The sequence below is a fragment of the Apteryx mantelli genome, chromosome 6, assembly GCF_036417845.1.
Source record: "Apteryx mantelli isolate bAptMan1 chromosome 6, bAptMan1.hap1, whole genome shotgun sequence".
Taxonomy (NCBI): Eukaryota; Metazoa; Chordata; class Aves; order Apterygiformes; family Apterygidae; genus Apteryx; species Apteryx mantelli.
The window spans coordinates 42,276,252-42,289,509 of record NC_089983.1 but is presented as its reverse complement, the minus strand read 5'-3'; the positions used below and the strand labels follow the sequence as shown (position 1 = coordinate 42,289,509).

General features: G+C 40.9%; 1 protein-coding gene across 5 annotated transcripts in view; it reads right to left on the bottom strand.

The window, feature by feature from the left end:
* SLC35F5 (solute carrier family 35 member F5) overlaps positions 1-1,216 on the bottom strand; it is a 42,153-nt gene extending 40,937 nt beyond the window's left edge. For 4 of the 5 annotated variants that reach the window (XR_010884608.1, XM_067299353.1, XM_067299352.1 and 1 more), the window contains exon 1: positions 1,166-1,216. The gene's annotated coding sequence lies outside the window, so the exon portion shown is untranslated. The remainder of the gene's footprint in view (positions 1-1,165) is intronic. The other variant, XM_067299351.1, reaches the window with a different exon arrangement.
* Positions 1,217-13,258: the final 12,042 nt, after the last annotated feature.

Below are 13,258 nucleotides of genomic sequence, written 5' to 3'. Positions count from 1 at the left end.
CACGGTAGTTTCAAGCTGGCAGAGTGAAAGCTGACAGCTGAACTGGACCTTGCCCTCCTTCCCATGTTCCTCCAATAACATTAGAAGAAAATTTTTAGGGACGAGCTCCCAAAGCCTCTTTACATGCCATCACGTACAGAGCAACGGACACCTCGTAGACATGGATAGTTCATACATTTAATGTTGACTAAGAATTACAGGTGACACCTATTTCACAGATGTCATTCATCTAATGCAATATGTAAACAGATCACACAGTCACAGGATAAGCTGCCATGATCGCTGATAAGGACAGCACAGCCTCCAAAGCTGCACGTCACTCTCACATCTGAAAGCTGAGCCTTCCAGGCATGCCAGAAACACGCAAAGACACTGCATTCAGAAACACGATTTCAGAGGCTAAATGGGATCTTCTCCTTCCCGCCTGCCTGCAGATACTCTCAGGGAAAAGCAGCAGGAACAACGAATAGCAGGAAGTCAATAAACCGCCTTAGCGCATTCAGGGGGTGTGGATGCCTGAGGAGAAAGAAACGTGACTCTTCAGCCCGAGGGATGGCAGAGGAGGACGAATGGGTCCCCTTCCCGCAGTCACACGGAAAACACAAACTGCAGGTACAACACGCACTAAGCGTTGGAGACTGCAGAGGAAAGGGCAGACCAGGACAGGTAAACACTAGCGCGTGGGGAGCCACGATCCTCCTCGCACGGAACACGGGGCAGCAGCGAGAGTTTGCCACCTGCGAGCCCTTCAGGGCGAGCCGCCCTGCACGGCGCCTCCTTCCCGCACCGCGCGGCCCCGGCTGCGGGGGAGGGAAGCGCCCCGCGGCTGACACGGACGCGCGCGGGGAGGGGGCCGAGGGAGGCCCGGCAGAGGGGAAGAAAAGCGGCGGCACAAGCCGCCCCCAGCCCTCGCCAGGCGCCGACGCCGCCCGCGGGAGCCGCGCCGCGGCCGCCCCGCCCCGCGGCGACGCTCCCCCTCACGGCGCAGGGCCGCGGCGCCCCGAGGCAGGCCGCGCACCGCCAGCGGCGCGGCGAGGCGAGGCCCCGGCGCCGCCAGGCTCCGCGCTCCCCGCCCCCGACACCCCCGCCGTCCCCGCGACGCCCCGGGCGGGGGCTGACAGGCGCCGCGGGGGCGGCAGCGCCGGCCGCGCCGCGGCAGAGCTACCTGAGCGCCGCGCTGGGGCCCGCAGCTCCGTCCGGCGGCGGCGGCGCCGCCCGCTGCCCGCCCCTCCCGCTAAGATGGAGGCGTGCGCGAGCGGCGGCGGCTGCGCCGCGCGCGGAGAATCCATCCCCGAGCCCGCGAGCGAGAGACGGCACCGCCCCCTTCCCCCCCACCCCCCCCCGCGCTCCGCGCTGCCGGCCGGCCGGCTCGCCATCGAGCTTCTCGGGGAGCCGCTCGCCACCCCTGCCGGCTGCGCGCGGGGCGCGGCGCGGGGGTCCCGCAGCAGCCGGGGGCAGGGACGGGCGCATGACGTCATCGCTAGACGTTAACGGTGAACAGGGCCGCCGCTGACGTACTTCTCCGAAACGAGAAACAGACCCTTTTCGTTGGGGTTTTGTGAGGGGGAAATCCTCCCTCTCCCCCTTCATCCGTTCAGGCGACAAGCTAATGTGGGGTTTAAAATCCCTGAGGTGGAAGTGCTCCACCCCGCTAATTACTGCTTTCCCCCCGTTTTCCCGCCGGGAAGTGGGTGTCTCCGATAGCCGGGACACACCTAGTGGGGAGAAAGCTAATAAATACCTGGGAGCAAAGAGGGGAGTTAATGGGAGGTGCATATGAGGAACTGGAACAAAATGGGAGAAGGGTGTAAATAGCTGAATTTGTTGTCCACAATGTATGCATGCTGGTGTAGTGCTTATAAAATTTATATATCTGTGCTTTCTTTCATTTCAGTGGTATTTCAGCAGCTACGTTGGAGTTTTCAGCTCAAGCATCCAAAATGTGTAGTAGTCCTTTGAGAAAACTTACCTTTTTAACATTTTTGCAACTTTCATTTACCGTAAAAAGCTCTTAAAAATTTTATAGTCCTTTTTTCTATGCTGTGATCTGTAAGTGGTAGAGGTATGCTCAGTGAAGCTTGGCTGGCATAGGAATGTCTTGTAGGACTGCAAAGTCGTAGTATAAAGTCAGTGTTGGACTGGAGCCGTGAGGAGCCCTGGAAGAGCCAAGGAAGATCCTGTCCGGCACAGCATGAGTCTCGGGACCCTGCTCGAAGCCTGGTGGAGGAAGGCTAACAAGGAGGCAGGTGGCTTCCTGATTTTCAGACATCTGATCTTGACAAAAATCAGTTACATGTTAGTATTTGGGTAGGGAAGGATCAGCAGAGCTTTGCCCTTCTACCTTTCCTAACTGCAGTAGCATTAAATGACATGGGCCAGTTATAGATGGTAGTTTGATATCAGAGACAGTGAAGTTGCCTTTCTTAACTTCTGCTGGCGTAATTCCCCCATAAAGGGTAGGGGGAACTTTCATTCATTTGTTGACGTTAGCTTTTTAAAGGCAATTTATAATACATGGGACAAAAGATCTCAGCAGGCCAGATTTGGAGGAAAAAAAAAAAAAGAACCCATGCTGTTTCTGTGAACCCTTGCGGTTAGGATGGCTGTATTCAGTATATCGAGAACTCCTGATTTTGGAAAAAAAAAAAAGTGGTAGTAAAACTGAGCTTTTGTTTGTTTTGTCAGATGTAATGGGGTAGTTCTTTGTTACTTCTCGCAGAATAGTGGTAACTATGGTCCTCTGCAGAAGCACAGTCTTTTAAATCTAAATTGACCATCTTTTAACAAGAGAAGGCATAGAATAGCTTTGACAGAAGAGAATTTCCTGTGGATAGAAGGGTCATTATCGACCCTGTATACAGTCTTTTTCAAAGCAATGTGAGGTGGAGGGAGATAAGCAGGTCAAAAAAAAAAAGGAAAAAAACAGAGGAACAGCATACAGACTAAGGAACTAGAGAATGGAGAAGTGAGATGGAGCTCAGAACTAACATGTCGTAAAGAGAGAACAAAGAAAACAAAGTGATGAAGAACCTTGAGAAAGGTCCTAAAATACACTGAGATGGTGGAATCTTTGTTTCATAATTGCAGTAATCTTTACAGTTTGTGATGCAATATCTCACAGAACCAGGAAGTAGTAGCAATTAACTGAATTCTCAAATAGATACCTGCTTTATCAACATGCTTTTTAGAATTGCATTTTTTTAAATTTTATAAACTTATGAACTACATTAAAACACAGTTACCTTAAGCTTAATTTTGAGATGCATAAATTGTTGTCTAACCAACCTGCATTTTAAGGTAAACTAGCCTAGGCCTAGATGAGTTTGCAAAGTCAGGTTATTGTTTATATTGGTTTTGTAGTCCATGTTAACTCCTTGTAGTCACTGTGGATTAGTATTTAAGAACTAAGCTTGTAATATCAACCTACTTATAACTGGTGGTGTATCTAGCACTTTGCCAGTGATTCAGTATTAAAAAAAAAAAATTAACATAAATGCAACTGCAAAATTCAACTGTTACATGTTAGGGGAATTTGAGAGTAAAAACTGCTAGAAAATAAGAGTAAGCCATGTAGATAGATGAGTGGAATGGCCAAAAACATTTAATTACAATTAGGTAATATGTATGATGTAGCTGTGAAGTGAATTTCAGTGCTATTCACCCCTATGAACCGTTGAAATAAAGCAAGACATTTTGTACTTCCTACAAGGTAGTGGTTAAAGACATCTATGATCACTTCTATAAAATGATCAAACATAACCTATTTTAAGTCTCCTGGGTGAGTGTTACTGTTTGACTTGAATTATTTCCTATATAAACTCATAAACTTCCTCATAAACTGGTTGTTAGAAGTAGTAAAATGGAATCCCAGGCCTTGAGTGTTTATAGTCTAAACAATACAAGGAAACGCAGTGAATTATGCTCTTTTTTTGAAATAATCTGAGCATATATTATAAATTATAGTATATTGATTTAGTGTGCCCTGTTCTCACAGTCTTCTGCCTTCGAGTCAAAATATGCAATATGGTGCTTTTGCATAAAATTTTGACTTTACAACTGTGGAAAGAGATTATACGTTAAATGAACTTCTCAGACAAAAGTGCAGGAAAATAGCAGTACTCTTGAAATGGTGCTTTCTGTTGATTTGGAGGAGCTGAAAGTTACATAAAATGAAACTACAAAAATATGTATGCACCTCACAGCATCTAGCTTTCTTTGGTCTTGCACATCCTTCCTTTAAGTATTTATACTGGGACTTGGCAAACTTTCATGGCTTATCCAAGGTCAGTCAGTTAATAAGTAGCAAAACTGAAGACAGCCAAAGAGTTATGACTACAGTACTCTGATCTAGAAAGTATACGTAACAGCTATTTATAGTGATAGCTAATGGTGCTTTTACAAAACAATAAATATTTTGAAAATTATTATGCATAATTTATATTAAAGAGGTGATTGTTCAACCTATATTAAAATCAAGCTGCATACATTTGTGTGAAAAGGGAGAAGATGTAAGGCAAAAAGGAAGGTGCAGATCCTCAGCCTTTTCTAAAACTGTCTTAAGCTGCCATAACTGATCATGCAGTGGTAGAAAAACTCTGGAAAAGGTGAATTCTTCTTTGAGGGCTTAGCATAATAACGCTCAATATAGGTTTACTACACGCAGCAAGTGCTGCCCAAAAATGAATGGCACTGGCTCGTGTGAGGGATGACAAAACATCTGAAGATGCACAGATTTTTTTATATTTTTCTCTCAGTCTCCTTTGACAGTGGAAAGCACATGAAATCCAATCATGCATTAAAATTGTCTTTCTAAGGGTAGTTCCGCATGTCATCTCCTGTATGTGAGCTTTCTTCTCTATATTTTATGAGGCAGTTTGCATCTTGATGCAGCAGCACAGCTAAATCCAACTTGTTAATGTTTTGATTTAAAGCATTTTCACTGAGAGGCAGGCAAACAGAAAACTGCTGTTCTTGAGGTGGAATGCCAAACTTTTCTTCATCACAGGATGAGACACTTAGGCTGTGGTTCTTGAGGCATTTGAAGAAAATGGGTCAACATTGTAAGAAGACCACAAGCTTGTGCTTTTTAAACTTAAAAATATCACAGGACTCTTGTATTTTTAGCTCTCGACCAGCTAGTTTGCTTCCTATTGTAGTTCATGTGATGATCTTGTGTCTTCTCTGAAAGAAACTGCTGTAAGAGTTGTTTTTTCCCCTTTTTTACTGTTATTTTTTTCAGAATTAGGGCTTGAGTGTATCACATGTTGAAATAAAATTACTATCTATTTATATATATTGCAAGTATATACATATTGCATAGTTTACTTTTGTTGCTGTGAATAATATTAGAGAGTAATATAAATGCTACATTTCTAGGCAAGGCAAAATTATATCTATTTCCCAACAGCACTGTAATATTTTCATGAAAGAAAACACCCTCAGTTGTATTTCACAAATGTGATTATTAATTTGTATTAATAAAGAAAATTAGAATTTGGTTTCTGCTCACCTGTGTTCTATTTATGATAATATAATTGCTGATTTGGATAAAATAGATCAGATACCAGGCATGAAATTTAATACTCTATAGGCCCCGTAGTAGATCTCTACAAAGGAATTGAATTTGCTTATTTTAGAGAAATGCTTCCTTCAAAAGCATTTGGATCGCATCTTTAACGAGCAAGAAGTAAGGAGCAAAGCAGAAGAGATAATATTAACGGTTAAACTGACAGAGAGTCAGTTTTTGATAGGTTTCTTTACTCCTTAGGGGAAGGGTGTAATCTAAATGTTCAGGACTATATTTATTGTAGTGAGCAGGATGGCAAAAGTTTCTCTGTTCTATTGGGTTAGACCAAAAGTCCGTCCACCCCAGAATCAAGTCTCCACAACAAGTGGTAATAGATGCCCCAGAACTGGAAACAGGACAGTTGCAGAGCAATTGTTTCCATGGTATTCCTTGCAAGTAAATGGTTTAGAGGTGTCCAGAATTCAGCCAAGATGTTTAATAGCTCTTGATGGAACTATGAACTTGTCTAAGCCCTTTTGTGAGCTCAGCTGTACTCTGAAACATCAGCTGCTAAAGATTTATTTTGAAAGAGTTTCACAGTGTGCTTCCTGTCCACTTTTGCTGTTATTTTTGAGATGCTGAGGTTAAAACATCACAAATTGGATACATTATGAGTTATTCTGTGATACTTCAGATGATTTCCATTTTGTGCTCAGTTCTCTTCCATGTAGTTGCAAATACTTTGTTTGTATTTTTGACTCATTCTGAGCTGGTTAAATGGGTGTTGTTACCTGTTTTACCTTATATGATAGGATTCTAAGAAACTTCAACACTTTATATTATTTTGAATAAAATTTATGCTCAGTAGTAGGAAAACAGCCAGTACTTACAAGAAAAAATGTTATGCTGCAGATGTATTACATGCAGAAACCACAAACATTTTTGCAATGTAGCTTTTTATCAAGCATTATTCTTCATAGCTGTAGAAAATGAACTAGGATCCAGAGCTTTTTATGCTGTGTTTCTGCTGAACATTACTTAGAAATATTAGCTAGTAATAATATTACAAGCTAGTAAAAATACTTGTTTGGGGAAGTTATCACTTATTTGAGTGTCTTTACTCTGCTGATTTACCATAGTCAAGAAAACAGGAATTTTAACTGGCGGTGGGATTTCCCAGACTGAGGATATGACTGAATTGCTATCACTTAATTATGTTCAATAGATAAATAATGATCATAATTTCTTTAAAAGAATTAAAAAAACCCCAACATTTGGAAGCTTATCCAAGGAAAACTAAAAGTAGATGAAAAGCAAACCTTCAAAAGCATTCTGAATCCCAGGTTTACCATGCTGCTGAGAACAATCATAAGCCTAACAATCATGCGTGTTGACAAATAGGAAATCATTTGAATACTGTAGCTAGCAGAATTGCTTGTGTGAGTAACTGCTCTCTGTCTTGAGATTCAATCCAAAAATTAGGCCTCAAAGCAGTGTCTAACATGATTTTTACTTATACTAAATAGTCCTGTAAAAGCATCTTCCTAAAGGTCGAGTCAGGGAGTTTGCTCAGTACAGGACTAAATTAGTATTGGATGTAATCTGATCCTGTATAGCCAGGAGAACATAGAACAGCTATTTGTGCTTGGGTACATTAGTGTATGAATAATCACGATGATTCACTGAGGCTAATTGCAACATAAGGTACTATTCAAAGTGAATTGCAGTATTGCCCAATATGGTAATAGTTAACTGATCCCTAGCTACAAATGCATAATATTCAAGATAAGTCAGGTAACCTCATAAGAAAGGCCTAAAGCAAAGAAATAAATGTTTCCATATTGATTCTTACAGTATTAGCAGGGGACACATACTCTCTATATAGGTTTCTATATATAGAACATGGAAATGGATTAAAATGAAAGCTATTCTGCAGGGAAATGCAGGAGGAAAGTTTCTTTAAGAGAATACTGTTTTTCTCATCTTGTAGAAGTACCTATAGTCTTTTCAACACAGTCTCTTTTAAGTGACACCAGAAAAATCAAAGTTTATCGAATTGGAAATTGCACTGACAAAGCTATTGATTTTGTTTTTTGCTAGTGCATTGTCTTCAAATATTAAGGTTTCAAAATATTTACTCATAAAAGTCAAGTTGGTTGACTTGGTAGGATGGCACACTGACATGGGAAAAGCATGTAGTGCCCCAAATAGGTATTTCACTTTTCTCACTGTTGCAGTAATGGCTAACATAATACCTAGGTCATTTGTCTGTCTGTAAGATTTGGCCCAACTTACATATACATCAGGATCACTTGCCACAGTAGTTGCTTTTATTAGTTTTTTGAAAGCAGTAAGAGTTGAGTGAAACACTTGAATAAAGTGTTTTGCTGCTTATGCATGTATTTCTGGCACTACACATGAGGAGAGCATATTCTCAGAACATTGTGCTCTTCTAAAACTGCCATATAATCCTGACTTACGTCAACTTAATGGGCAACATGACACTGTGGAATTTCAAATGTGCTTTTATACTTCTTGATGAAGAATGAAGGCTTTATTTCAGGAAATTTTCCTGTAGTCTTCCAGCAAGGCAAAGAAGAAACCCCAACTTTACAGAAATCAGTTAAATAATTTATTTCTCTATATATTACCAAATAAACTGAATAAACCCAGTGTAGAGGTCATATACCCAATGGAAAGAGTTGAGAAACACAAGAGGAAAGTTTCTTTAAGAGAATACTGTTTTTCTCATCTTGTAGAAGTACCTATAGTCTTTTCAACACAGTCTCTTTTAAGTCACACCAGAAAAATCAAAATTTATCGAATTGGAAATTGCACTGACAAAGCTATTGATTTTGTTTTTTGCTAGTACATTGTGTATAGCTTTGAGATTGTATCCATTTTTGTCGTGCATGCAGCATTGTCACTAGGAATAGAATTTTTAAGGCAAGCAATATTTTGAAATGTTTCCACTGTTGACTAGTTTGACCTATTAAAGTTCATGGTTTCAAAACAATTCATGCATCTTAGAAGAAACTTGGGCTCCAGATAGCTGTGATAATTGAAAAAGATACTGCACCAGCTGTTCATTGCTGTGCCCCAGCTCTGCTAGAGAGCATTCCTAATTCTGCTAGAGGGAAGGCAGCCACATTATTTAGACCATGAAAGAGGATATTTTTAGTTATCTGTCTCATTTTGTCTGAAGCAAATTAGGGAGTGCTTATTTGTGCTTCTGCCAGCAGAAGTGTGGCTGCTGTAATATCCGGCTGATCAGTAAGGCTAATACCATCTTCAGCCACCACTCTGCTTGATGCAGAAGAGGACAGTTGTCTAGGATTAAGTTCCAATTTCACCTTCCCATGTCATCATGGAGTAAATGTAAAAAGAATAATATGGCAGTATGACAATATTTGGGATTTAGTAGCATTTAACATTGTTGTCTTGTCTGCTAAAAACTAGTCTGAGGAGTCAACAGTTTGGGATTTTCTTTGTGATTTTTGAAAAACTATTCTCAGTTCATCCAGAAAAGGTGCAATACAAGTGTTTCTAAATGACCCTTCACAAGAGGATTATCTAGAACGGGAAGTGGAACATGAGCAGCAAAATCCCTTCAAAAGCTGATAAAAATGTGTTCTATGAGATGCTTGTTCTGACTTTAACAGACTTTTTTCCACTTGTTCACCTATCACAGAGTCAATTGCTTTCAGCTTTAAATATTTGAAGAGATCAAAGTGTTTGTCACAGTGTGGCTTTTGCTCAAAAATCCAAGGCACCATTGCATGTTCTATGCATCATGCTACTACTTTTGTGAAATGCCCCACTTTGACACTTTTCTGTTCAAGGCATCTATGATCTGCCACTTTTCTTGCACTTGTATTTGCCATTTTTTACGACTTTGTTTTACCCCAATGGGCTTCCTTGCTCAGCTAGATATCCAGTTGTTAACAGATACATGCAACAGCTCCTAAACCATAAGGTAGAGACCTACTGATTTGATTTAGCACATGAACAACATTCATTTTTAAATAATAGGAAAAGATCCACTAAATTAAAAATAGTGTTTTTACGTATGCTTGCAAGATATCATGGGGCTTAGTCATATGCATGGTTCCTGACATGGTGAACATGAAGGTTGAAACCAAAAGTACAAGCATGAAGCAAGTTAGATTCTTACTTACACTTAACATAACTGAGAACCTAAATCAATTGTAGCTGTATAGTATCTAGAAGATTTATTAAAAAGGTAATACAAATTTGTTCCAGCCAAGGAAGTAAATAGATACATCTCAGAACATTTAAGGATATTTGTTACACAAGAAAGCATGGGTTTTCTGATCATGACCAAGTTGTTTTTACTATGACTTGGCTCCCAGTTGCAACAGTGTCCAATGAGTGTAGTATATACACACAAGACAACGGCAAAGAACAGTATACCATTTTGCTGTTCTAGGAATACTACTGCCATCATTCTATTAATTTACTCACAAAAACTTTATAAAGGAACATGTAGTTCAGTGAGCTTTACACGGGAGTTAAGTGTTTCTCTGGACAACATGACTTACCTGGTGTAAATTCTGCCCTGTCCAGAACAGCATCAAGTTCTTATTTAAGCCATCAAGTTTTCAGTCAAATCTTCCTTTATATATTTTTTTCTTGCCGTTCTGTTGTTCCTAACAAATATAATGGATGATAGTGGTGTTGTCTAAGGATATAAACAAGTCCTCATTTATAAGTTCTTCTCCCCTTACAAACCTTGCTTCAGCATATAAAAGATGGTAGCTGGTTTTTTTCCATTCATTATTTTGAGAAATATGGTTGGACCAATTATATTTAGAAAGTTTTAGAATGTTAGAATGTTTTTGTTGATCTAAATCAGAACTCTTGGAGAGAAGCCACACGAAATGAGAACCTGGTAATTTGCCATGATCTCACCATGTGCAGCTCCATTAAATGACATGCCTCCCATATGGCTGTTGCTATAGCTATGCCAAAATCAACCAGTAATATTATAATTTTCTTGACATCCTTCTTGGAAAAATCTACATATGTCAAATATCAGGGTAGATAGAATCTTTTCTTGTTTAGCTCTGTTGTACGCAGCATTCAAACAAGTTACTTTTAATAAAAAATATTCAGAAAATGATGGGTAAATTAAGCTAGGTACTTTATAAATACTCATAATAAAACTAATGTTGTCCAGTAGATGATCTAGACCTGATTTTCCTTGGCCATTGTTCCCCTGGCTTTTATTGTCAGTTTTACTTGGACATAAGGGATGATCAATGTGATGTAGTGGAATTTTACCCATCTTTTCAATTTAATTTATACCAGTCTAAATTGCAACATGCTGACCCAGGCATTTTATTTTACTCTTTCTCTCCTGGGCATTTCCAAAATCCCTGCACCCTTGCAATTTTGACTTCTTTTTATATTTCTTGGTTGTCGCACTTTACTGTGCTTCCTGGGCCTTGATCCATATATGGATTCACAGAGTACTTTATGTGCTCACCAGCAGGCCATTAACTGCATGAAAACAATCCAGAACGAGCAGAATTCTGAAAAGCTTCCTGTGTATCTTAGCAAGTGATTTATAGCACTTTTTGTCTATGTATGCACTTCGGGCCAAAGGACTAGAGAAACTGCAATGTGTAATGTTGCCCAGAGCTAGTAAATCATACCTGCATCATGGAAAAGCTTGGGGTCCCAAAGCTATTTCTATAAAATGGCAGAATGTTGTCTGAAAACTACCCCCATCCCAGTCAAACGGGGAGACTGCTCCTGTGTTTACTTGTTGACTAATACTAACGCTTTCCTCCTGAACTTTGTTTATCCTTTTGCTCCTCATGTCTGCATCCATCTGCATTCTTGGCCTTCAGACAGTTTGCAAGGTAAATATAAAACAAGAAACAATAACATAAAGGTAATCTACCATAGTAATTACTTCTATTTTCATGGCTATTCAGAAAAAGATCACCTGCAACCCAACTTTGCTAATGAAGACTGGACTATGAGGCGGCACAGGATGATATTGTTGGATTATGTACAGGATGGTACCAGATATAGGCAGTTTGGGGTTTTATTCATTCCGATTGCACTGCAGAGATAGAAAGCATCAATTGCCCTTGCACTTTAAAGATTCAAATTCAGGTACATCCCCAAAACAGTGAAAAGCTTTGCAGGAGTTTGGGACTGATATCTGGCTAAATTATAACCTTCAGAAAAGCTTCAGAACATTAACCATGAAAAACAAGCAAAACGGTTTTCCTTAACTGCTGTACTGAAAAAATAAATGAGTTGGAAGACATTTCAATATAACAAAGTCTTAAAATATATTATTTGGCATTTGGTTGAGTTTTAACTTCATAGGCTTAATTTTGTAGTTTAAGTGCAACAGTTTTATACTAATAATATCCACCAAGATAATCCATAGCCACTGCGTGAAGCTACAAAGGACCTATAGAGGAATCGGTTGGTAATTTAAATTGTTTGATCTACTTGAGTTTTGATGAGGAGTACCCCAAACTTGCATTTATGATACAACAATGTGGGACAATATCACTTAAAGAGGAATCTTGCACCTTTACTTTATTGGATTGGAGCCTGGGTTCACAACACCTTGGAGAACTGCTTCTGGCAGGCCTAGTAAAAGTGAAACATGAGACCTCATGGCTAGCGAGTTTAGTCTTTCAACTTCTTCCCTTGCAAAACTTTAATTGACTTGGCATCTCTACATTGGGAGAAATCCTGTGTTTTCTGGATTCCTTGAATGCAAATTCTGCTGCAATTTAGTAAAACAAAATGCATCATTACTGCTCTTTTTCAGTATCAGTCTTAATAGATTGATGTCTCAGGAAGAACACAACCCGATAGGAAGAGACTACAATAGAGTTATTTACTAGATCTGTTTCACTTTCCATATGAACTGCAGTATTTTTTTCCTACTCAGTGTCCTATGAGCTCACAGAAGACACTTGGACTCACAGGGGGAAAAAAATATAAGGAATCCAGCTGTGGGATGTTTTCTGTAGAGTACATTAAAGTGCTTGCAGGTTTGATTTAATATTTTCTAGGAAATGATGCTTTGGTTAGCAAGAAGTCATCAGCACGCTTTTATAGCGGTTCTATTTCTGTCTTTTTACCTTACTATTAAGGTTTAGCTAGACTAACCATCACACCAAGCATTAGTTGGAAATATTGGGTAATAAAGAAGAGCCAGCCAGCCACAGTACACTAACGACTACTCTGTTCAAACCCGGCTACAGCTGAACATTGCTCCAATAAAGTACAAGCATTGAAGCTCTCAGCACCTCCTTTGCTTGCCGGCGTTCCCCAGCACGAGCTGGCTGCCCGCGAGAGCCGGACGGCGGCTTGACATCGGCGTTGAACCGCCCCAGGCTGTGGGCGGCCAAGCGCAGCGGCACGGCCAGCAAGGCAGGGGCCTCGGTGGCCAGGTCAAGCCAGTCTGTACCACCAGGCAGGCTCACGGTGATGAGGCAAGCCCAAGGTCAAGCCAGGAGACCAACCTGCAGATAAGGGTCAGGTCTAGCAAGGGCAGCCTGGGTCAGACATGCCTCCCAGTTGCTGGGCAGGTCAACAGGGACAAGACAGGTCTGAGGTCAGACTGGAAAGCAGTCTGTGGACCAGCAGGGCTGACCTTAACTGGGGTCCTGGGCCAAGGGCAGGGCATGTGGGGAGGCCCCAGGTGAGGCTGCTCAGGGCCTTTAAGGCCCATTAGTGCACCTGACACTCAGC